Genomic DNA, 23,362 nt, shown 5'->3' with positions numbered 1-23,362 from the left:
AGTGCATTGTTTCCTCTTGAGGGAGTGAGCTACAAATGATGTAGGAGCTAAAGTGTTCAGTGGGAGAGCTGCAAAGCTAGAGTGTGGAGTGGGTTTGAAAGTTGGTTTCTTTCATGAGAGCTCCTCTTGAGTACAAGAGAAGGTTGTGCATAGCACCCTCTCCTTTCCCCTCACCTTGCTCCTTGCATGCTTTGCCCAAAAAGCGTCCCTCCCGCCCACACCCCGCCCCCACACCCTCCCCCGTCTCTCTCTCTCTCTCTCTCTCTCTCTCTCTCTCCCTCTCTCTCTCCCCTTCTCTCTCTCATTCACACACAATTATGTAGAGGTATCGGCAAGTGTTTTTGCATGCACATATACATTTGTATGAATACAAACATGTTTAATTAAAGGAATATTGTAAAAGTGTATTTATTTATTTACTCAAAATAATGTATACCATATACCAAGATTTATTGTGTTGCCATCTAGCACTACACTAGCATGAACATATCAAACACATTAGGCACAATATTTTGCATTAAACAACTAAGGCCATGTAGGAAAGCTGAGTGTCCAATGGACAAACTAACCAAAAAGGCTTAAATAAATAATTTAGGCCTAACCAAGGGGATGTTATCCTCCAAGAATGCATAGGCACTTTGATGCACATGCATGAACACAAATGCATGTCCATCAAACACATTGTTTTATAGCCATAGTACCCAAGGTTAATATGAGTTTATTTGGTGTAATCCTCTAATTATTAGAACGTATAAAAAAATGCAATACTTCCTATACTCAAATGACCCACAGAAATTTGGGGGAATTTAGGTGATTTTTGGAATGCACATATAACATCTTGGAAAAACTAACAATAGGTTGAATTAAATGGAGTCCATTGTGCCCTGAGGAAGTCTAAAATTAACCAAGGAGTAGATAATATATTTAGTTTTTTGAGTCAATACCTACCCTAGGTGGGTTTGGCTTTTTGCTTGAAGACATTGCAACAAAGGGACCACAATACTGATGGAGGCTATATGGATTTGAGCTCAAAATTTTCCCTTCCCCAAAGAGTAAGACAACTTTGATAGGCTAAGCTAACTCAAGAATTGTAAGGGAGTGGAAATACAAGATCTATATGAAAATTATGGAAATGTAGTATGCGAGATGATGAAAGCACTTACAATTGGGAATGTGTTATTGGCATAGGAGATTAGCATACAAGTCTTGCCAACAACACTAGCTCTCGCCTTGAGACACTTGATGAATTTGGTGACGTGTGTGTGAGCATATAAATTTTTCCTTTTAAAAAAGTGTGCGTGAATGGTTCTTTGCCTTCTCCTCTTGGCCTAGATGCCAAATCAAGAATCCGTCATAAAAATTTTCCATTAATTAAAACAAGAATGGCATACGAATGTGGAAAGCCATCTATTTAAAATTGAAGGTCGAGTGTGTAGAAATCACCTACAATGTCCAGTAACCAAGATTGAGTGAGCCAAGCCAAGCACTGCCTATGGTGGAGGGACTTTTGAAACTTGGAATTTTATTCCTTGAAATTAAAGAAAGTTTACCATTCCACCTTGAGACCCAATAAAGCGGGTCTCTAACCCATTGTAGATAGGTCATGCTACTCGTTAACTTGATGCTCTTGTTTAAATGCTCACTCAAACCATTATAGCCGCAATGGACTGATGGACTACAGGGTGATATTGAGTTTTTCGGCCACGATCTAGGGGACTTTAGACTTAAAATTGGACCCTTGATCGGAATAATATAGTGAGAACACCCATGAATGACATGATCCATGATAAAATGAACGACTTTTGAAGTGCGACAGGAAGGAAGAGGTTGTGCTATGGCCCATTGAGTAAGATAGTCCGTAAGGATGATGATGTAAGAATTGCCCTAGGCAGAAAGAGGGAAAGGGCCAGCAAAGGCGACAAATTCGAATGATTTTGAAGTAGAAGTGGAGTGGAGATCGCCAATGGGTTTCCATGGAGGAGAATTATGAAGTTAATAGGTAGGATAAGAACGGAGATAGGAATGGACATAAAGGTGAAGCTTAGACTAGAAAAAATTGGAACACGTTTTTCTAGCAAGTTGGAGAAACCCAAATGGGCCCCAAACATATCATCATGGAAGGACTTCAGATACAACGGGGCTGGACAACTGAAGGAATATATAACCATGGTTGAAATAGGCGGGTATAGTAATAGAGAAGGGCATCAAACAATTTTAAGTGCAAAAGAGGTTTGGCGGATTGTGCTTGACAAATAAGAGGAGTGATAGCAAGGTCTTGAGCTTTGGAAGGACCGGCATTCCTAGAGAGAAGGCAAGACTGAAGAATGAGCTAGAATTGGAAGGGGGTGCGATGGGCAATTGGTAGAGTGGGGCGAGGTGGGAGATTGCAATGGTGCTGAATAGGCTCTAAGTAGACGTGTGAGAGAGCATCAATGACATGATTCAATTTGTCGAGCTTATGTGAGATGAGAAGATCAAAGTCTTGCTAGAGGTGAACCAAGCCAAATGTCCTATGAGTTGTTTATTGAGTGAGTAGGTTGATGCAGGAAATGTGATCCATCTGTAAGTGAAACATGAACCATAAAGATAAGGATGAGCTTCTACACACTTCGGATGATGGCCAAGTATTCTAACTCTATAGTAGAGTAATTAGACTGGGCATTAGCTAGAGCTTTACTAGCATAACTGATGGGATGCCAATAAATGTGGTCATGTTGTTGCATCAATATAGCACCCAACCTATGATCAGAAGCATCAGTGCCTAGTTAAAAAGGCTTAGAGAAATTGGGATGGTCGAGAAGAGCATCGGCCTTGAGTAATTGATGGATATGAACAAAAGTGGAGTGATGTTCAGTTGTCCACTAAAAAGGGCCATGGCTTTGTGAAAGTTGGAGCAATGAAGGGGTGAACGAAGCCAGTTAAGGGATAAATTGAGAGCTATAGTTGAACATCCCCCAAAAGCCATGCGACTGCTTGTGAGTATGAGGAAAAGTATAATCATGGAGAGCCTGCTCAGGTAAGGATGAATGCTTGCATAAGAGACAATAAAACCCAAATATTTGATTTGGTTTTGGTCAAAGTGGCACTTGGCATGGTTTAAGCAGAGATTAAACCAATAAAAAAGGTGAAGCATTGCATCAAGAACCCGTAAATGTTCAGCCCTAGTGGCAGTATGTTAACAACCATTGAGCATGTTGATGGATTTGGCCTATCCAAACCCTACACCTTTTGAACCACAAATGGCTCAGGATCGGTGGTCACTGAGATCGCCCAAAAATTGGCAAGGATAACATAAGAGCCATTTGGATCCCATATATGGATAACACAAGAGCCATTTGAAGATAGAAGGAAGGTTGTGAGAATCAGCATATGCCTTGGCACCATATGGGCCCAAGTGGTTGTAACAAAAGAGACAGAGAGAGTGGTACAAGGAATAGGGTTGGCTTTTCCTTCAAAAGGTGACATATCTAAAAGGCCAAGTGGTTGAATTTGGCCTTGATTGTTATATAAAACCTTTGAGAAATACAAGCTCTCTTCTTGCTCATATGTTGAGATTGAGGTTTGCTTGCTCTCCTTGTTTGCCTTTAGTGTTTGCCACATTCCCCTTCACCCTTGTCTCCTTCACCCCCTTCCTTCTCCCCTCCCCCTCCTCTCTCTCTTTCTCACCTCCTTCTCCTCGGCGATGGAAACCCCATTGCAACAATCTGGTAGGCACTTGAGTGATGCAAGTGAAGGATTCACTATGCAAGGATCCCACAACAGTAGCACGGGAGTTAGGAGCTCCGTTGGCACACTTCTAGCATCTCCATGATACGTGTGTCTCCACCAGACAACACATCTTTGGTGCCCGTGCTGGGGAGATACGAGGTATGCTTTTGCATTTGTTTAGCTTCCTCCCATAAACAACCCATTGCACATGACTTTAGGCATTGTTAGTTGAGATTAGAAGTGGATTTGAAGTGTAAAAGAGTGATTATGTTGTGAATCAATAACATCTTGGACTCCCTGGCTCATTCCAAGTACTTGACTACATTAGATCTCAAATCTTTTACTGGCAAATCCCCATGCATGAGCAGGACAAGTGTAAGATGGCCTTTTGAATGCCTTTTGGTCTTTATGAGTTTATGTAATAGCATTTGGCATGTCCAATGCACCCCCAGCTCCTTCTAGCATCTAATGAATTTTGTGCTTCTTCACAATTTGATCTTGTCGAAGGTAGTGTTTTAGTGTATCTTGATGATGTATTAATTCATACTGTGTGTTGTCTGGTAGAGACATACATGTCGTGAGAATGTTGGAAGTGTGCCCACGGAGCTCCTGACTCCCATGCTACTCCTTGTGTGATCCTTGCATACTGAAGCCTTCACTCGTGTCACTCGAGGACTACCAAATCATTGCACTAGGGTTTCCATCGAGAAGGGGGTGAGAAAGAGAGAGAGAGAGAGAGAGAGAGAGAGAGAGAGAGAGAGAGAGAGAGAGAGAGAGAGAGAGAGAGAGAGAGAGAGAGAGAGAGAGAGAGAGAGGTAGGGGAGAAGGGAGGTGGAGAAGGAGATGAGGGTGAAGGGGAATCATAGCAAACACCACAGGAAAACAAGGAGAGAAAGAAAATGCTAGAAATGTCCCGATGGAGCTCCTAACTCCTGTGCTACTCCTTGTGAGAGGCTTGCATACTGAAGCCTTCACTCGTATCACTCGAGTGACTGTCAGATCATTGCACAGGGGTTTCCACCGAGAAGAAGGGGAGAGAGAGAGAGAGAGAGAGAGAGAGAGAGGAGGGGTAGGGGAGAAAGGAAAGGGGTGGAGAAGGAGATGAGGGTGAAGGGGAATCATAGCAAACACCAAAGGCAAACAAGGAGAGAAAGAAAATGCTAGAAGTGTCTCGACAGAGCTCCTAACTCTCGTGCTACTACTTGTGGGAGCCTTGCGTACTGAAGCCTTCACTCAAGTGACTATCGGATTGTTGCACAGGGTTTCCACCGAGAAGAAGGGAAGAGAGAGAGAGAGAGAGAGAGAGAGAGAGAGAGAGAGAGAGAGAGAGAGAGAGAGGAGGGGGGGGGAGAAGGGAAAGGGGTGGAGAAGGAGACGAGGGTGAAGGCGAATCGTAGCAAACACAAGGCAAACAAGGAGAGCAAGCAAACCTCAATCTCAACACATGAGCAAGAAGAGAGCTTGTATTTCTCAAAGGTTGCATATAACAATGAAGACCAAAGTCAACCACTTGGCCTTTTATACATGTCACCTTTTGAAGGGAGGAACCCTACTCCTTGTACCTCTCTCTCTCTCTCTCTCTTTTGTTACAACCACTTGGGCCCATATGGTGCCAAGGCATATGCGAATTGTCACAACCTTCCTTTTGTCTTCAAATGGCTCTTGTGTTATCCATATACAAGATCCAAATGGCTCTTGTGTTATCCTTTCCAATTTGGGTGATCCCGACAATTACCTCTTTTGTTACAACCACTTGGGCCAAGGCATTTGGGTGATCCATATGGGGCCAAGGCATATGTGAATTCTCACAACCTTCCTTTTGTCTTCAAATGGCTCTTGTGTTATCCATATATGAGATCCAAATGGCTCTGTGTTATCCTTTCCAATTTGGGTGATCCCAATGACTACCTCTTTTGCTACAACCACTTGGGCCCATATGGTGCCAAGGCATATGTGGATCCTCACAACCTTCCTTCTGTCTTCAAATGGTTGTTGGGTTATCCATATAGGAGATCCAAATGGCTCTTATCCTTTCTAATTAGGGTGATCTCGACGACTACCTTGGCCCTTCAACATGCTCAATGGTTGTTAACATACCCCCCTTCCTATTGCTGAGCCCTTAGATCAGCCATGCTCCAGTAAGTGAGTTGAGATGACCGTCTGGAGTATTGCGTAGTAGTCCAATTTTCGTGGGGTAATCATTCTGAAATAAGGCCGGCCATTAATTCTTGAAGTGGGTGGCAAGCATGTCCTCAAACATTGAAAATGATGACCATGGAGATTTCGGACCCGAAGGTACAGGCGCAAGTCGTGGAATTGGGAGGGGCCAATGTTGGGGTCGAAGACAATCTGGTTGTTGAGATTGTGAAGTTTGTCATCGATTGGACGATTGTGGGTGGGAAGATCTCGGAGTAGCATGAGGATAAGGTGATAGAAGTGCATTGTTGCGACCACCGCGGGGTCGGGTATCGAGCGGTAGATATCGTTGAATGACTGAAGGCGACAGCAAAATCCTTCTTGAGTCATCTCCTTGGGGAAATTGTACTCAGGGAGGTTGTATATAATGTTGGGATATTTCTTTTTTAGCTCCCTAAATGGGGCCCAGGACCATTGTCGTTCCATATGCATATAGAGGGGATGTATTCACTGCTCAAGGGGTGCACTGTGATAATAGCACCAAATTGGAGGCCCTGTAGAGCATGTTCATCATCCTGGTTGTCAGATGTATATCACCATTGTGGCGTTCATGTTGATGGATCTCCCTTAGAACAAGGTGCATGGGTTCTTGTGTGGTTGTACCCCAAGCGAGGGTAGGTTCTTGTGGTACCACGGCCTTTGATTTGATAGGAGAAGTAGATCCAGGCCAGTTCTTGTGTTGCTCCCTTGATGACCTTGGTGACTTTCTCCTTGAGTTGCACTATATGTGGGATCATGATACTCCTTGGGATCTCAAAATAGTTCGTCGTGTTGGGCTCAAGGGTAGGTTCTTGTGGGACTCCCTCAAGAGTTGATGTAGGTTCTTGTGTTGCTACCTTACAAATCCCAGTGGTGTGAGTTTGTGTATTCTGTGTTTTTGGAAGCTTTGGGACCTTTGTCGCAACTCAAAGCTTGTGAATCTTTTGCTCGTGGAGTATTGGAATTTGTCTTTGTTGGCGAGGCGATTGGTGTCATTGGTCCCTACTTTTTGATGGAACCGCTCATGTTAGCGAGGGGTGAGGAGGGGTTTCCCTTCTCTTTCCTTGGCTTTTATCCAGAGTAATAGGATTGGTTTATGGTCCAAGAAGGGAAGAGAAGCAAGGGCTTCACTCTTGATACATAGGGTTGAGTCAATGATGTCTCTTGAGCAATACATTCTTTCTATTCTTGCTTTCCTATGGAGTGGGATCGTTTGGTTGTTAGTCTAGTTGAAGGATGTGTCTGGAGAGATGTCAATGAGCACCGCAGAGTCTTTGAGGGCAGTCAAGGAAGAAAGTTCCCTGCCCCTTAGCGTGTTTCCTATTCCGTTCCATGTGTTTCTGCAGAATTCTACCATGTTAAAGTCACCTAGTAGGATAGAATTATTTTGAAGGATCTTTCCATCCCAAAGAAGAGATCTTTACCTCATGGCATTAGGGGTGTAATTTGCAAAGCCTATAGTGCTAAAATATTAAGCACCTTCTTGAAATCCATTGTTAAACCCTTCCTTGACACCATATACCCTTAAAAATATGTTTCCAGGATGTACCTGGCCCCCGTTCCTTTAGCTGTTGGGCTTATAGGACCAATAAAATTTATGCCCCATTTCTCAAAAAATTGATCGGTTAATGTTCCCGTTAGGGGCATCATATCTGCTTTATTGGGAATTTTCACTCTTTGGCAGGGATTGCATCGTTTGAAAAACTTAGCTGTATCCCCGAAGAGGGTTGGCCACCAAAGGCCTTCTTGGAGCACCTTATGTGTTGTAATGTCAGTGGTGGTGAAGTGACCGCCTGCTATTCCTGAATGTGCTTCCTTGACCACGTCCACATACTTGTGTTCACACATGTATCTACACATAATGCCATATTTTCCCATGTGGTAGAGTTGGCCTTCAATTAGTTGGTACGGTGTTGCATCTTTAATGATTTTGTGAGCTCTGTCCTTGTTTAGGACTTTATCGTAATAGGGAACCCATTTGCCAATTAGTGGCCTATTTTAGCTACCCATTCTAGAATTATGTCAATGAGAAATAAGGGAGCATCTTGGAGGTCATCCTTGACTCTTGTTGGAGATTCTCTATTGGGAATCCTTGAGAGGTGGTTGGCTAGGATGTGGGTCTTTCCTTTATGCACCATGACTATGAAGGAGAATTAGCATCCACCTTGTTATGCATCCCATCATGCAGGGCTCAGTAACTAAATATAATAGTGCCTAATGATCAACAAAAAAGATAAAGTTGTTGGCTAACAACTAATGCCTAAACTTCTTAATTGCATAAACCATGGCTAGTCCTTCCCTCTCTACTATAGTGTAATTAACCTCGGCATCATTTGCCAGTTGGCAAAGTACATGGGGTAGTCCACATTGTACTCCCCTGGTTGGGCTAACACACACCCAATGGCAAGTTTGAGGCATCTATGTGGACGTGGAATATTAGATCCTAGTTTGGGGCCCGCAATACTGGTGCTATAGCCAGAGCTTTCTTGAGGGCTTCAAAGGATCTCTAACACTCTTCAGTCCACTCAAAGAATACCAACAATTTATACAATGGTCGGGCTATGTTTATGTAGAATAGGATGAATCTTTGGGTGGGGGTAGCTCCAAAATGAGCTTGATCTTATTGTAATCTGTGGAGATCCCATTCTTGGGACACTATGTGTCCAAGAATCACTCCGTGTTTGACCAAAAATTGACACATGAGAGGCTTTAGGGATATCCAACACAACCTACACCTCTCAAGGACTAACTTGGTATTTCACATTATCACCCAATATTGACTTCGTTTATCTAAGAAGTCTTCTACGAAGTCTCTTAGGTACTCCTTGAAGGTGATGATCATCAGCCACTGCTGAAATGTGGTGGGCACATTGGTGAGCCCAAATATCATCACCTTGGCCGCATGCCTTCCCCATTCGATTACAGAGGCAATTTTATGCTGATCTTTTGAGGCGATTGATACCTGATTGTACCCAAAAAACCCATCGAGGAAGCTGTAACTTCCTTCCTAGCCACTCTTTCTACAACATGTTCCATGAAAGGCAATGGGTAGTGGTCGCGCCTTGTGGAGGCATTGACCTTTTTCAAGTCCATGTATACTAGGATTTTTCCATTCTTCTTTAGGACTATCACAATGGGCAACACCCATCCTGTATCCTCTATCTCATAGATGAATCCCGCATCTTTTGGATCTCCTCCTACACTATGAGCACATATTTGGGATTCATAGGATAGGGACATTGTTTCACTGGTACCATGGGTATAGTGTGCTGCATGACTTCAATGGTCATACCCTTCATGTTTGTATACATCCATGCCATGCAATCCTTGTATTCTTGGAGGAGGGAAATTAAGGCCTGCTCCTCGTTAGTGGTGAGGTCATCTGCTAGTTGTGGCTCCACCCCTTCTAGTGCCAGGCTCACTTCCTTAACTTTGTCTCAACCACCGTTGTATCCTTGGAAGCAACCTTCTTCAGATTGGGTTCTCTTGGTCGATTAGTATAAGATTTTGTGGTCTTCTATTGTGTAGGCATTATAATGAGAAGGAACCTATCCTAGGTCCTCCTTTTCTTCATCCTCCTCCTCCTCCACTTTTTGGGTGGCTTCTCCCTTGCCCTTGGTAGAACTCCTAGACGTTCAGCAGTTCCACTATCAGCTAACTCGAGGGAAGGTTTCCCCCACATTTCCCACATTCTATGGTGTAGACACTTACACCTTCTCGCCCATCTAGGATGGCATCAACCTTTTGGTTCTGGTAGGTTATGCAAATAGCTGCATTAGTGTCATCACCTTCAAAGTATTGACCTAATTTATTGATGGGAACCTTAGGTAGGTTCTGACCCTCCTCTTGTGGTTGGTTTCCTTCAGGGTTGGTAGGTTCTTGGGCCAAGATCTGCTCATTTATCCATCTTGAGAGGTCTCGCTAGAGGGTAGGGATTCCCCCATAGCAAGGATGTGATTGGCATCTTGACCTCTGTGGAGAGGAAGGATACTAACATGGCAATATCACGTGGTTCCTGGGAGGTCTCCCTTCCCACTGATAATGGCTCCTCAAAGCCATAGAGATCTTCCTCCTCTCTCAGGTTTTGCAACATTAGGTCCTCTTGAAACATCCATTGCATCAAGTCCAGGACCTCTGAACTATCAAAGCATGGTGGTTCCTCTTCTTCCACTCTTTTTGGCACCCTAAGTACCTTCGCTCCCCTAAGAGTTGTCAGGTGGTAAGGGTGGATGGTATCCGATCCTCTATTGAGACCATGAGTCTATGGTCAAATTTATCTTGGCATTCTTGTACCAAGTTTTGGGTGTCTATTAAGCATTGTTTCTCTAAGACTGGGTCTGGATAAGCTTCCTTATAAGGTGGAGATGTGAGGACTTGGGCCCGTATCACGGCTTGTTTACCTCCAAATATGGGACCATACTAGGATCATCTAGGGAAGGGGCTCATCTAGATGTAGAGGAGGTGGCAAGGGTGGCTATCTCCTCATTTGAACCATCTTGGATAAGCACTTGATTTGTTCCTTTGGCCACCCTAGTGACCTTCTTGGGCTTCTTCAATGAGGATTGGCGTGCCTCAGGAATTTGAGACGTGGAAGTCCTGGCCTTCCTAGCATGTGCTTCTTCATCTCTATTCCTAGGGCCTTTGCTTGCATCCTTGCGTGATGACCTTCAAGGCCATCATTGCTACTTGCTTGTTCAATGCTTAGACGTGGATGGGACCACTAGGTTGAGATCCTTATAAGGACAACCCTTTAAAATTTGTTCAATGCTTAGGGGTGGATGGGACCACTAGGGTGATATCCTTATAAGGACAACCCTTTAAGAATTGTAGCCCTTGGCATTTAAAGCATGATATAGGAGGGTCTGTTGCACCCTTATATGGGCATTTGCTTGCCCTGTGTGGACCTTGACATATATAGCATTGGATCGGGGGCCTTTGTGCCAAGGAATTCATGTATCTTGCCCTTGAGGCCATGGGCACTATCTGATATAACGAGACATGCTGATTCTCATGTAAAAGGTAGTGATTTATGATGCCACTTCCTTCCTTGTAAGGATGATGGTCGAGATTCCCGTGATCATGCTCAGGATCTTCCCAATCACTAGGTAGTTCCTCCACAATACTTGGTTGACAGGAGCTATACGAGATGGGGGCAGTTGTGGACCTAGTATGGGTGGCAATAATGGAGCATGTTGTGTCCTATATTGCCCTGGATTGGCTAGAGGGTCTCCTTGTGCAATCATCGGGTTGGGTGGGGCTGTTAGGGCTAGTTGGGGCCCTAGTTGTGGCCTTGGTTAGTAGATCAGTTGGGAAAGGACCTTCAAAATTTGGCATTGAGAGGTGTCATGGTTCCCCCATCTATAGCAGTGTCCACAATAGAGTGCTTGCCTTGCTCTGAGGCGGGGGCACTCATTCAAGGGGTGATTGCTCTTGCATGCCCCACACCAAACATTGTCTCTTCTCAGGAATAAGTGGGGGTTACTCAGTGCTTTCTTGGAGGTTCCCACCTTCCACTGCTGGCCTAGTTGATTTTGTAGGTTAGAGGCCAACACACCCATATCGAAACCCTTAGACTCTTTACCCTCCTTCTTGGTAGGCTCCATACTGGAAGACCTTACCGATTGCGATACCTCATTTCTACTTATTCCATTCAACCTAACCATCTGAACATATTGGATATAGTCCCTCTTAGTCTAGAGGCTACAGAATGAGCCGGAGAATGAGGTAGAGTTATGCTTGTATGGGGGGCTTCGACAGGCCCTCGAGCCAGGTGGTTTTTGCATTTCCTCGTTCAAGTGCTGGGTCTTATCTAAACTAGAAGGATCACTACATCGGGGCCCTAACATTCAATGAGAGTTGTTAATTGAATTCCCTAATGGAGCAAAAGGTGGGTTGCGTGTAGTTCGAAATGTTGTCCCTCGAGCTCAGGCTCCTTGGACAACCCGGACCTCGAGTGCATGTATGAGATCCTTGCGAAGGCACACCCTGCCTCAAATTCAAATCTGTATTTTATGTCAGATAATTGGTTCCCAGAGCTATCTCTCCAGTCATAGGGTTAGTTGTATGCCACCGGTTCGGAGGGTTAGTCTTAAGGCGCTAATTGATGGGATAGTAGATGACACGTGTCGACGGGTTGGGTTGGTATGCCACTAGGTCGGTGAGTTAACGTTAAAGCACCGAGCGACGGGATATCTCAAGTTAGCAGGGTGGAAGGATGGCACTAGTCGTAGGGTTAACTACCAGTGGGTTAGCTTGCCTTGAAGGGATACCAAGATGGTACCAATCAGAGGGATTGTAGCTATGGCACTGAGTTAATGCCTATTAGGCTGGCGGGATAGCAACCCCTGAAAAATCATAATTAAGGTGGTAGGGTAGGTGAGTGACATGTGTGAGTCGACGGGATAGAGACTAAGATGACGGGTCGGTAGGATACTGAGCTATGGCGTAACGAGTCGACGGGATAGGAAATGTTTGGGAACACACAGTGTCATTGACTCTCTTCTGATGATTCCTGGTGGTTCTTCAAGTTTTGTTCTAGGTTTGTGTGCATAGGAGGGTTGTTAAGGACCTAAACTACCTACCACAAACAAAAAACATCATAAAATAGTAACTTTTGGCACACAAACAAGTGATTCCTACTATAGGTTAATCTGTCAAACACCCAAAAACGATTCCACTCTAATAAGTGTTTTTAGTTGGATTTGATGACTTAATTACCAAGAAAGATGAGATGATGACACGCGTGCATTAGAATTTGTTTGATGCCACGACTAGAGTTTATAAAATCATATACATGCTATATAATACAACATTTCACACGTTGTTAATTAGGCCGCATAGCGCAGTGAATTAGCGCGGTAGATGCCGGATCCAAAGGTCGTGGGTTCAAATTCGGTTGTGATCGTGTTCTATTTCAAATTTTCCGTCGTGAAATCTTGACGATTCTGGTATAACGATCAGGACAAACCCACATCGGCGTTGTCTTTTTCCCTCGTAAAATCTTGACGGGTTGCATTATACTTTTTCCCCGGCGTGACCATGCAGTGTTACTCTGATAGGTATCAAATACCTAACGATCAGGACAAACCCACATCGGCGTACTGGATTTGTGTCTTACGCAAAACGGGTTTTCGTACTAGTTCCAGATTTCACGATGGGGCGAAACCCATATCTTCTATAGTAGATTTACGTTAACACACCTCGTCAATGAATTGTTACTGTAGTTGCAGATATCTAAACACAACACATAGACCCAAAAAACGAAAATCGTTTTTCCTTTTGACGTTAAAATGCGGTGAGCGTGGATCGAACACGCGACCTTCAGATCTTCAGTCTGACGCTCTCCCAACTGAGCTATCCCCGCTGCGATATTCAGATTCAACACTAAATTTAGTATATTTGTTAAAAAATATAGCAGCTTTTTTGAGAGTGAATAAATTTGCCAAGGTTACGCTCAACCTCTAGCTTAGAGTGCCACTTGAAAGGGGTAAGGGCTAAAGTGTATCAGTTAAGGGGGAAAACGGGTTGAAAGAAGGAGTCTATTTTTCATTTGGTGGAGAGTCTCATGACAAGGCAAGGAGTGGGAGCAACCACCTTAACAAACATTTCCAATACAAATGCCTATAAGTGAACTCCTTAGAACCCAATCAAACTCTTGTGAATTCCAATTACATATGGATGACATGATAAGAATAACACCCTACACATTGGAGGGTGTTTCGAGTATTGCTTCCAATTTTAGTTTGACAATCATGGAGTGGCCTATAGTGACATACAGTGGACGATGGCTCCATTTTAATTAGTTTGCCACATTTGGTTGGAACAAGAAAAAATATCATTTTATTCATAAGTGGTTACCATTTTCATGGAGTAGAAAGACATAATATGGCAAATAAAAGATTGTAATAATGGACTTTACAATGACAAGGGTGAAGATGCTCTTGTTTGAAAAGATTGTAATAATGGATGTTCTTGTCTTCATATACCGAATAGTGGTAAGGGTTGATGTGGAGGTCCTCTTAACTTTGTTTAGCTAGTTGCAAGATGAAAACATCGCCAGTAGTGCTAGTTTGTGCCTTTCTTGGAGCATAAGTATTATGACTACTGGGAAGAAAGAAGTGACAATGTTATGGATCTATGACACTAGATTCTTAGGGTGTACTAGGCACCTCTCCAACCGTTTATCAACGGTGTTTTTAATGCATGATGAAATGTTAATTTTGGATCAAACCACTTTGTTTGGGTGACATGCACGATGCAATGGATTTGCAATTGGTGGTGGAGCTTGATGCAATGAGGCCCAATTATGCTACAAATTTGAAGGCACTCTCCCAACCTATAATCCAACAAATGCGTGCAAACTACTTGTAAAGCTGAGTATCACTCCTATAATTCATGCCTATAATTGCCACTTTTTAGACCTCTACTACCATAGCCCTATCCATGCCCTTTGATAGCTATGAAAAATTATGACATTAAACATTTACTAGTTCCACACTTGTCCCCACTATTAGGGAAGAAATGGGGTCTCAAAAGGGCCTCAATTAGTGTTCAACTAGCCTGATTTCAAGGGATTAGGGAGGGATTTGAGGTGTACCAATGCTCCGAGGTGTGGGACAATGGTATGTTGAGGTGGAGGGTGGGCAAGCTTGTAAAAGAGCCCCTATTGGTTGTTCCCCTTACATTAGGGACCACCCAAACCCCTATTGGTTGTTCCCCTTACATTAGGGACCACCCAAACCCCTATTGGTTGTTCCCCCTACATTAGGGACCACCCAAATCATCCCTTAATCCATGCTTGACCCTCCTTCCATGTGCACCTTCCCCAAATGGCATCTAAGAGGAGGTGGGCCCTCTTGGGCAAGTTTTGGTTCCCTCCACTCTCTAAATGGTCTACCCTATTTCTTTGGCCCACTATTCTGGTCTAGTGTTTTTCTCCCTCAATTTTTTTGAATATGGGGTTTCCCTCTCTTGCAACTTTCCTCTGCCCCCTGTTTCTCTACTCCCTCTTGCTCCACCCCTCCTCCTCTGCTCATTTTGGCTATAGCACCTCCTCTCTCTCTCTCTCTCTCTCTCTCTCTCTCTCTCTCTCTCTCTCTCTCCCATTTTTCCTATAGCATATCCTCTTTTCCACCCCCCTCCCTCCTTTCCTCCCTCCCTTCGTCTCTCTCTCTCTCTCTCTCTCTCTCTCTCTCTCTCTCTCTCTCTCTCTCTCTCTCTCTCTCTCTCTCTCTCTCTCCCCCCCCCCCTCTCCCTCTCCTCTGCCTTTGTTGGAGCTACTCTCTCCGTCTGAGCTACAACGCCTTGTGTAGGAGTCCCATTCCTATTGTTGTGACCTCTGCAAGTATGGTGACGAACATGGCTACAAGACCATGTAATGTTGTGACCTCTTGCATTTTCAACAACACTAAAAATGCATTGGATGAGTGGATCCCTTGCACCTATAGCTTGAATGACTAGATAGTCATGAAAGTATCGGCCAAAGAGTCTACATAAGCTTTGCAAGAGCAAGAGAGGTGATATCTTGCATGAATGGAAGGGCCACATCTTGAAGTTCAAGTTTGGGAAGAAAGGATAGCTTACAAAGGTGCAACACATCTACATGGGAAAAGATATGTGGCTGCATCCATCATTCAATCAATGTAGGATATGATCACATTGTTAGTCTTCTATCTATGTACCTTTTTCACCTATAAGTGTATTGAGTCCATTTTGAAATTTTGTGTTCGATTTACAATAGCTTTTATTCATGGCAAATGTTTTCCCTTTGGACTTCAAGGAGTGGGGACTAGTCCAATCATTCATAACCACTCTTCCTTGATGTCTTTAAGTCACTCGGATTTCAAAAGGGTTATTACTATAGTTCACTAAGGCTCACTTGCAAGCATGTAGATGAAAATGCTCTTGAAGGTTTACTTGGGATGAATTGGGGAATAAGGTTAGGTGAACAAAAGGGTGATGTGTTTTAATGGCATGCATGTAAGGACAATGCGGTTATTAGATACCATATATCACACCAAATGTTGTATTTAGCTTTTTAGTATAGGCACTAGAAGAAAACAAAAGGCCAGTGGCTTTCCCTTGACTCAAACGATGAAGACAATACAAGGGTAAGTTTATCTATTGATGTTGATGTAGGAGTCCCATTCCTACTGTTGTGACCTCTGCAATTATGGTGAGGAACATGGCTACAAGACCATGCAATGTTGTGACCTCTTGCATTTTCAACAAGACTAAAAATGCATTGGATGAGTGGATCCCTTGCACCTACAGCTTGAATGACTAGATAGTAATGAAAGGATCGGCCAAAGAGTCTACATAAGCTTTGCAAGAGCAAGAGAGGTGATATCTTGCATGAATGGAAGGGCCACATCTTGAAATTCAAGTTTGGGAAGAAAGGATAGCTTACAAAGGTGCAACACATCTACATGGGAAAAGATATGCCGCTGCCTCCATCATTCAATCAATGTAGGATACGATCACATTGTTAGTCTTCTATCTATGTACCTTTTTCACCTGTAAGTGTATTGAGTCCATTTTAAAATTTTGTGTTCGATTTATAACAGCTTTTATTCATGGCAGATGTTTTCCCTGTGGACTTCAAGGGGTGGGGACTAGTCCAATGATTCATAGGCAAGTTCACTAAGGCTCACTTGCAAGCGTGTGGATGAAAATGCTCTTGAAGGTTTACTTGGGATGAATTGGGGAACAAGGCTAGGTGAACAAAAGGGTAATGTGTTTCAATGGCATGCATGTAAGGACAATGCAGTTATTAGATACCATATATCATGACAAATGTTGTATTTAGCTTTTCAATATAGGTGCTAGAAGAAAACAAAAGGCCAGTGGCTTTCCGTTGACTCAAACGATGAAGACAATATAGGGGTAAGTTTATCTATTGATGTTGATTCCCGGACTTCGTTCGGATTAAGCATGGGGACTCCCTTGACCGACTGGCCAAGGGCATTCTATCCTTTCAAATTTGTCCACTCATTAAGCACCTTTCACTACCCCACTTAATGTGCACATACAAAGCGCACAAAAGCTCCTTTAGGTGGATTACAAATGCCCATGCATGTGTATTCTCTGAGTTAGCGAGATTCATCTCCTTCAGCACTACAAGCATGCTTAGAACCCCTCATGATTGCTAGTGCAAGATTGCAGGAATCCATTATGGATAACCTTGGAGTTCCATCCCATCAAAGGCCTTCTAGATAGTAAAGTTAGTTTATGACACAAAGATAAATCTACCAGACGCAATAATATGTGTATTCATAATAGACATTGGCAAATGTTTTGAAAACATCCCCCTACAAGGGGATGGGTCTCATCCAGGTGATGGAGCATGTAATCTCACTTGCCTTCTCCTATTCGGAGAAAAGCTTCATTGTCCCCCAAAAATGAGGAGCGGAATGGCAACAAGTGAGATCACGAACCACCCCCTCAACTTCAAAACAGGAATTAATGAAAATGAATACATGTCTCCTATGCAATATGCACCTATGTTTGGGAGGGGGAACCTACAGACAGGTCTCAGGCATCCCTATGGGTTTTTCCTGTTCCCCCCTTTGGTGCAACCTCTACCTATTTTGGTTTGAGTACAACTTCACCCTAAGACTCTGATACCTAAAATAGGGGCAAACCGTAGAAAACTTCAGACATTCAGCAAGGTATATGGATGACATCCTCCTGATTAATGTACCAAAACCAAGACAATTCCTAGATCCATCCATTGACAAAGACCCCAACAATCCATATTGGATTTACCCTCTGGAGTTTTTGGAAATAAAAGAAACAACAAAGCACACTCCCCTGATACACAAGACGTACCCCAAGGTACCAAGGCATCATTTTTGAACATGGCCATTACGATAGCGCACCCCAAAAATAGAGTAGTAGTTACCAGCAAGTTTGATAAACTCGAAGAACTTAATTACAAGGTATGCCAATATATTCGATGGGATGGGAACATGCCAAAATCATTCTCAGAAAAAGTTATCCTTTTGCAAATAATGCCCATTCTTTACATGGAAAGCGGGAATTTCAATGCCTTGATACAAATTTAAAAATTGATCCAAAAATTTGAAAAGAATAGATTCGATGGAGGTAGAAGCAAAGGATTGATACTCGAATTCCTCAAAGGCGACTTCCCCAGATGCCCACTAAATATACATACAATAACTGGATGGATAGGTAAGTGTCTAAATCCATTTTCACATCTCTAAATATAACCCTAAATATACCATATGTGGGGCAGTGATCCAACCCAGTCTATGAAGATGGGTGGACAGTTGCCCACACATAGACTAATGAGTGGAGACCGCTGCAAGAATAAGGCTTGGCGGGACACACACACACACACACACATGCGTGCATGTGCGCACACACACACACGCACACACACACACATGCCTCCAAAAAGATCTAGCCTAATAAAAGGTCATAGATCCAACTAAGCAAAACGAGTGAGGCCCCTTAGGATGAAAGAACATAGCATTCCCAAAAAATGACCAAAGAATCAACAATTAACCGTTGGTGAATACCACTTCAAAAATTTGAATTTATGCCCCTAGGAGGACTATGGCAAAGGAAGAAAGCAGCTCCCAATGAGAATTCAACTCGTGTAATAGGTGGTACATGACAAATTGCAAATTAAAAAATTGGTGGATGCCACGAAATTAATCGAATTATCCCCGAGGGGGATTATAGGAAAAAAGAGGGGAGTAAAAAGGGTACCCCTAAGTGGAGTATTATGGAGGCTCTAGAGGTACAGGGTACATGGCGGTGAGGTCATAATGACCACAGTTCCCGCCCTTGGGAACCGCCCACAATGGCCAACTGACCCATTAAAACGAAAGGGGATCCAAGGGACTTTGGGCTTCACACCCAAAGCCCTAGCCTTTTATTTTGATCCTCCTCCCAAGGAAGTCTCATAGCCCAGGCGTGCGACCTGAAAGCTTGTCCGAAAAGGTAGCAGCCGGCTAACAGCTCCAAGTAATGCACTGAACAATTGGAGGGAGACCTGGGGGACTACACCATGAGTAGATTCAAAGGAGATGGGCAGCACACAGGTGAGCTCAGTCTCTCCCCTTCAACCTAGAGCATCATCTCCTTCCTACCCTCGATGAGAGCTACACCCACCCTCGATGAGAGCTCATTGCAGCTCAAGGATATCGAGAGGGAAGCTCAAGAGAGGGGAACAGCAAGGGATACATGAGCCTTATCATTGTGCATTTTCGTTACCCCTCGCACATAAACGACAAAATCTGATGATGTAGATCAAACACACAGTCGCTCTTTCTTATGGTAACTGCCAGCATCGAAAAGCTTGCATGCATGGCTCAAAATGAAGAGTGGATGAGTGCTAAAAGAAGCACGAGGAAGCCTCATGTAATAATAGCCACAGTTTTTGGAGGCATGGTTCTTAAACGATGGCTGCAATTAGAAGGCATACGAGTGAAAACTAAAGCATGACAGTATGCATTCGGTTGAAACTAAGCGCCTAATATACAAAGTCTAGCTTGAGAGCAAATGAGTTTTCTAGCAAAATCTACCTATGCCGATACTACGATAGAATATAATGGGTTACAATATAATGGGTTACCTTACACTGTATCCATTTTGGAAGTAATACAAGCTTCCATAAGCCACACTACAGCTTTTGTAAGCTACACTCGTTGCACCTCGCAGGGGCTTGATGGCCATACGGGGTCAGGGACTGCATGCGGATGTACACAACCGTCTATTATAAGTAGGAATCTATGGCCAGAGCTCTGCTATAATCGTTACTCATATCGATGGGAATCAGTATGTAGGTCTGTTTACTAATGCATATAGTCTTAGTTGATATGCCATAGCATTGGAAGTGTCTTCACAATTGAACTCAGAGCTGACGAGCTTCGACCTTGCCCTAGAGGCCTGGAAAAAGCTTCTACTCATGTACTAGGAAAATACGCACAGTATAGACACAAAACTGGGTGCACCATTTGCCTATAGACTATCGCATGATTGTACAACTAGCACCGTCGTTCACCCCTCCATCGACCTCATGAGGACTAGCTATAGCCATGAAGGGAAACGAGGAGAGGAGGTTCTAACATGGTATCTACTACATAGATGCTCCAGGACACGATTATAAAACGAATGCTCAGCATTGACACTCTAGTCTACTGGACCGTGCCTCAGAGATGACCAAGTGTTGAAATATAGCACAGGAATAATCTCGTAGGGGAGACAGGTTCTATTATTGGCTTCGAGGGAGAAACTACCTCGTCGAGAGAAACAACCCTCTAGACCTTTGCCCGCTTGCCCGAATCAATACATTTACGTAAGCTCTGCATACCGCATAAGTTCTATGTTTACGTAGGGACCCTATAGTATAATCTACACCATAAAGCTTGCATTATAAGGTATAATGTCACATCTGAGAAGGATATCCCAGCCCAGACAAAACCTTTGTCAGCTCTAGCTCAAGCAGGCATGATCTCTGAGTGGCTAGTCATCTCCCGCTAACAAAGATAAAAAATTCGGTTAACTACCTAAGGGCTTTGTTCCTTAGAACACTCGTAACAAAAGCACGACGATACAAATAGTTCTAATTCTCATAACTATTCTAAGGATGCATTGCTTTACCTTTGAAAAAATACTGCAGCTATTGAAATGGTATGGTTCTCTTGGTTTTTGGTTCTATTGATTGATTAAGGACTACAGTTCTTCTACAAGACTCCCCCTCCCACGGCCCTACCTCCTATGGTACATTAGCAGATGCAAAAAACACCCTGGAGATATGTGAGAGATACACAAACACTTTATATTCTGGTCTTTTCTGCCCTGCCTCTATTTGACAGGGACAAAGATCTATATCGTGTAGATGAAGATGGGGATAAGGATCAATAGTACTTATACCAAAATATATAATACGGGTTTAATATAATTCTTACTAGGCTCATAGAGCCCGATTAATTCTGATGACATTCTACACTAGGCATATTGGAAAAATAAGTAGAATGCAAGGTTCTAACTGTCATAACTTTATGATGATCCTATATTCTTTTGCCTGCTCTTTATTATATCTTTTAGAGGACAGGATGGCTTTTAAGTGCTATTCTCTATGCAGGACACATGCTAATTTCCTAAAAGTGTGCATTTTCTCATAGTTTATTTACTTTTTGGAAGAATTCTAGATTATGAAGGTCAACATTGTTGTTAACATACTGCAACTTTCTTGGTTAAATTTTAGTTTGTAACAACATTATTTTTGCGCTACACTCTCCCAAATTGGCAACAATTGGCATACATTATGGGCCTGAAGGTCCTTGATAAATGAATAAAGCATTAATGCCTAGGATCTTAATAAAAGGGACCCTCGGTGATACCCCAAGAACCGTCATCATTTTCTCCTTCTTGTTAATCAAAAAAGTTGGGTTTGACAGGGATAACAACCGTGGCTGGGCCGTGAAGCCTATAGTTCCACATTGCATTGTAGTCATGTTCTAACATGCAATGCTTGTGGATGGATGCAGGTGAGTCCGGCTACCTACCCCGAATTTCTGATAAAAGGGAAGAAAACTGAAGAGATGCAGACATACGACTCAGATTAGTCTACAATGGTCCTTGGCTCAAGTGCAATGACCAAGGAAAAACTATTTTTGACACCCATAGGGTTTTTGATAGTTTTTGACACCTTATTAATAGTTAGTTAGAGGTTTTATGGAAACAATATGGATTTGGTTGGTTAACTGTGCACTGTAATCTAGTTATTACACAGCTAGTCCTTTTCAATGGATGTTCATGCTCTTGATCAATCTATACTTTGGACAAATTGAAACTTATGATTGACAAAAGTCTAAGAATGATGTTGTCTAAATTCTGCATTCTTATATACAAGTAGTATGAATGTTCCAGACTGTTAAATTGATAATAATGATGCCCCTACAGTAGAATGGTATGAATGCACCAACTGTAAATGCAGAATGCATCACCCTTATGCACCTAAGGCAAGAGGAACAATAGGAACATGGGAATGGGGAGGCAAAAGAGAAAAGAAAAAAGAAAAAATGTCCTGTTACATAGGAATCAAGAGGATGTAGTAGGGAAGAAGTAGATAATACTATCTTAGTCGGTAACACACACACACACTCTTTGGAACCCTTGCAACCTTTGGGTTAACATAAATGGAAATTACCCCTATATGGATTGGGCTGACAAAGTAGCTGGAAACATTTACCATGACGATTGTTTGAGCACCCTTATATAAGTACACCCATATATAAGTACATCCTTAGTTGTATCAATTATGCTTTAAATTTGAAATACCTATTGATACCTTCTATTTATACAAGGGAATTTGTACTTTTGACTTTAGGTACCAACATAAACACACTTGTGATGTTGGTTATAGTATGGAGCATGCATTGGTCATATAGTAATACCTTTTATAGCATACCCTTTATGATGAGGGTTGTACTATAAAACATATAATTATTAATGAAGGACCCCTTATGTACTACATTCAAGAGAAGGGGAAGGAAATTGGGAGATTAGGATATAGAATTGAGATAAAAGGCCATATGTATATAAGAAGAAGACAAAAATTCTCCCACAAATATACTTATGAGAGGTAAGTGGGGAGACCATGGTAGGAAGAAATATAGCTTTAAACTTTGGACGTTAACCAAGGAAATATATTGTGACTATCCCTCTTGGGATGTCTAATGATGCAAGGGACTACCCATTGGGATTTAGAGAGAATCATGATAGATAGACATGAGTCCCCTTATAAACCATTGGAACTGAATTGGGACCAAGCATAGAAAATGGAAGGGATGAGTTCGACCCATGGTGAAATACTAATGAAGGGGCTTTGAAGGGTACACGAGGACCTTGTAACTTTCCCACCATGAGAAGAGGACTTCAACATGACATAGATGGAGGATAAAAGTTCAAGTGTGAATGAGATCACATTCCGAGGAGAAAGTTACAATGAGAAAGAGGAATCCCGCACGGGGCTCGAGAAACTGACAATTTGCACACCCTATTGGAATGCACATAGCCAACGAACACCTCGATGATAGTGTTGGGGTAAAGGCCAATGACCTACCTAATGCACTTGTACCATGGTTATTCTTTATTTGTGGATATATAGAGAATAGCGGTGTGGTGACCATTGCACCTATAGCACCCATGATATCTTGTGTCTCTCTCTTGATCTCTCGGTTGCATCCTTACTTCCATCAACTAATATCAGAGCTAGTTGTTGGGGTAAAGGCCAATGGCTTTCCTAATGCACTTGTACCATGGTCATTATTTTTTTGTGGATATATATAAAATAAGGGTGTGGTGACTATTGCACCTGTAGCACCCATGATATCATGTGTCTTGCTCTTGCTTTCTCGATTGCATCCTCACTTCCATCAACTGATATCAAAATAGTTTTGTGTGGCCAGGGCCTTCAGGCACAAAGGTTTCTATAGCTTGAGGG

At 42.8% G+C, this 23,362-nt stretch overlaps 1 non-coding gene across 1 annotated transcript; it reads right to left on the bottom strand.

Annotated features, from left to right (window-relative positions):
- Positions 1 to 13,173: 13,173 nt before the first annotated feature.
- Positions 13,174 to 13,246, bottom strand: TRNAF-GAA (transfer RNA phenylalanine (anticodon GAA)). Its single transcript has one exon. It is a non-coding gene; the product is annotated as a tRNA-Phe (tRNA).
- Positions 13,247 to 23,362: the final 10,116 nt, after the last annotated feature.

The sequence above is a fragment of the Dipteris shenzhenensis genome, chromosome 11, assembly GCF_047967505.1.
Source record: "Dipteris shenzhenensis isolate YYH24624 ecotype China chromosome 11, Dip_SZ_1.0, whole genome shotgun sequence".
In the NCBI taxonomy this organism is placed as follows: Eukaryota; Viridiplantae; Streptophyta; class Polypodiopsida; order Gleicheniales; family Dipteridaceae; genus Dipteris; species Dipteris shenzhenensis.
Note: the sequence above shows the minus strand (reverse complement) of the source record. Positions and strands in the feature narration are given on the sequence as shown.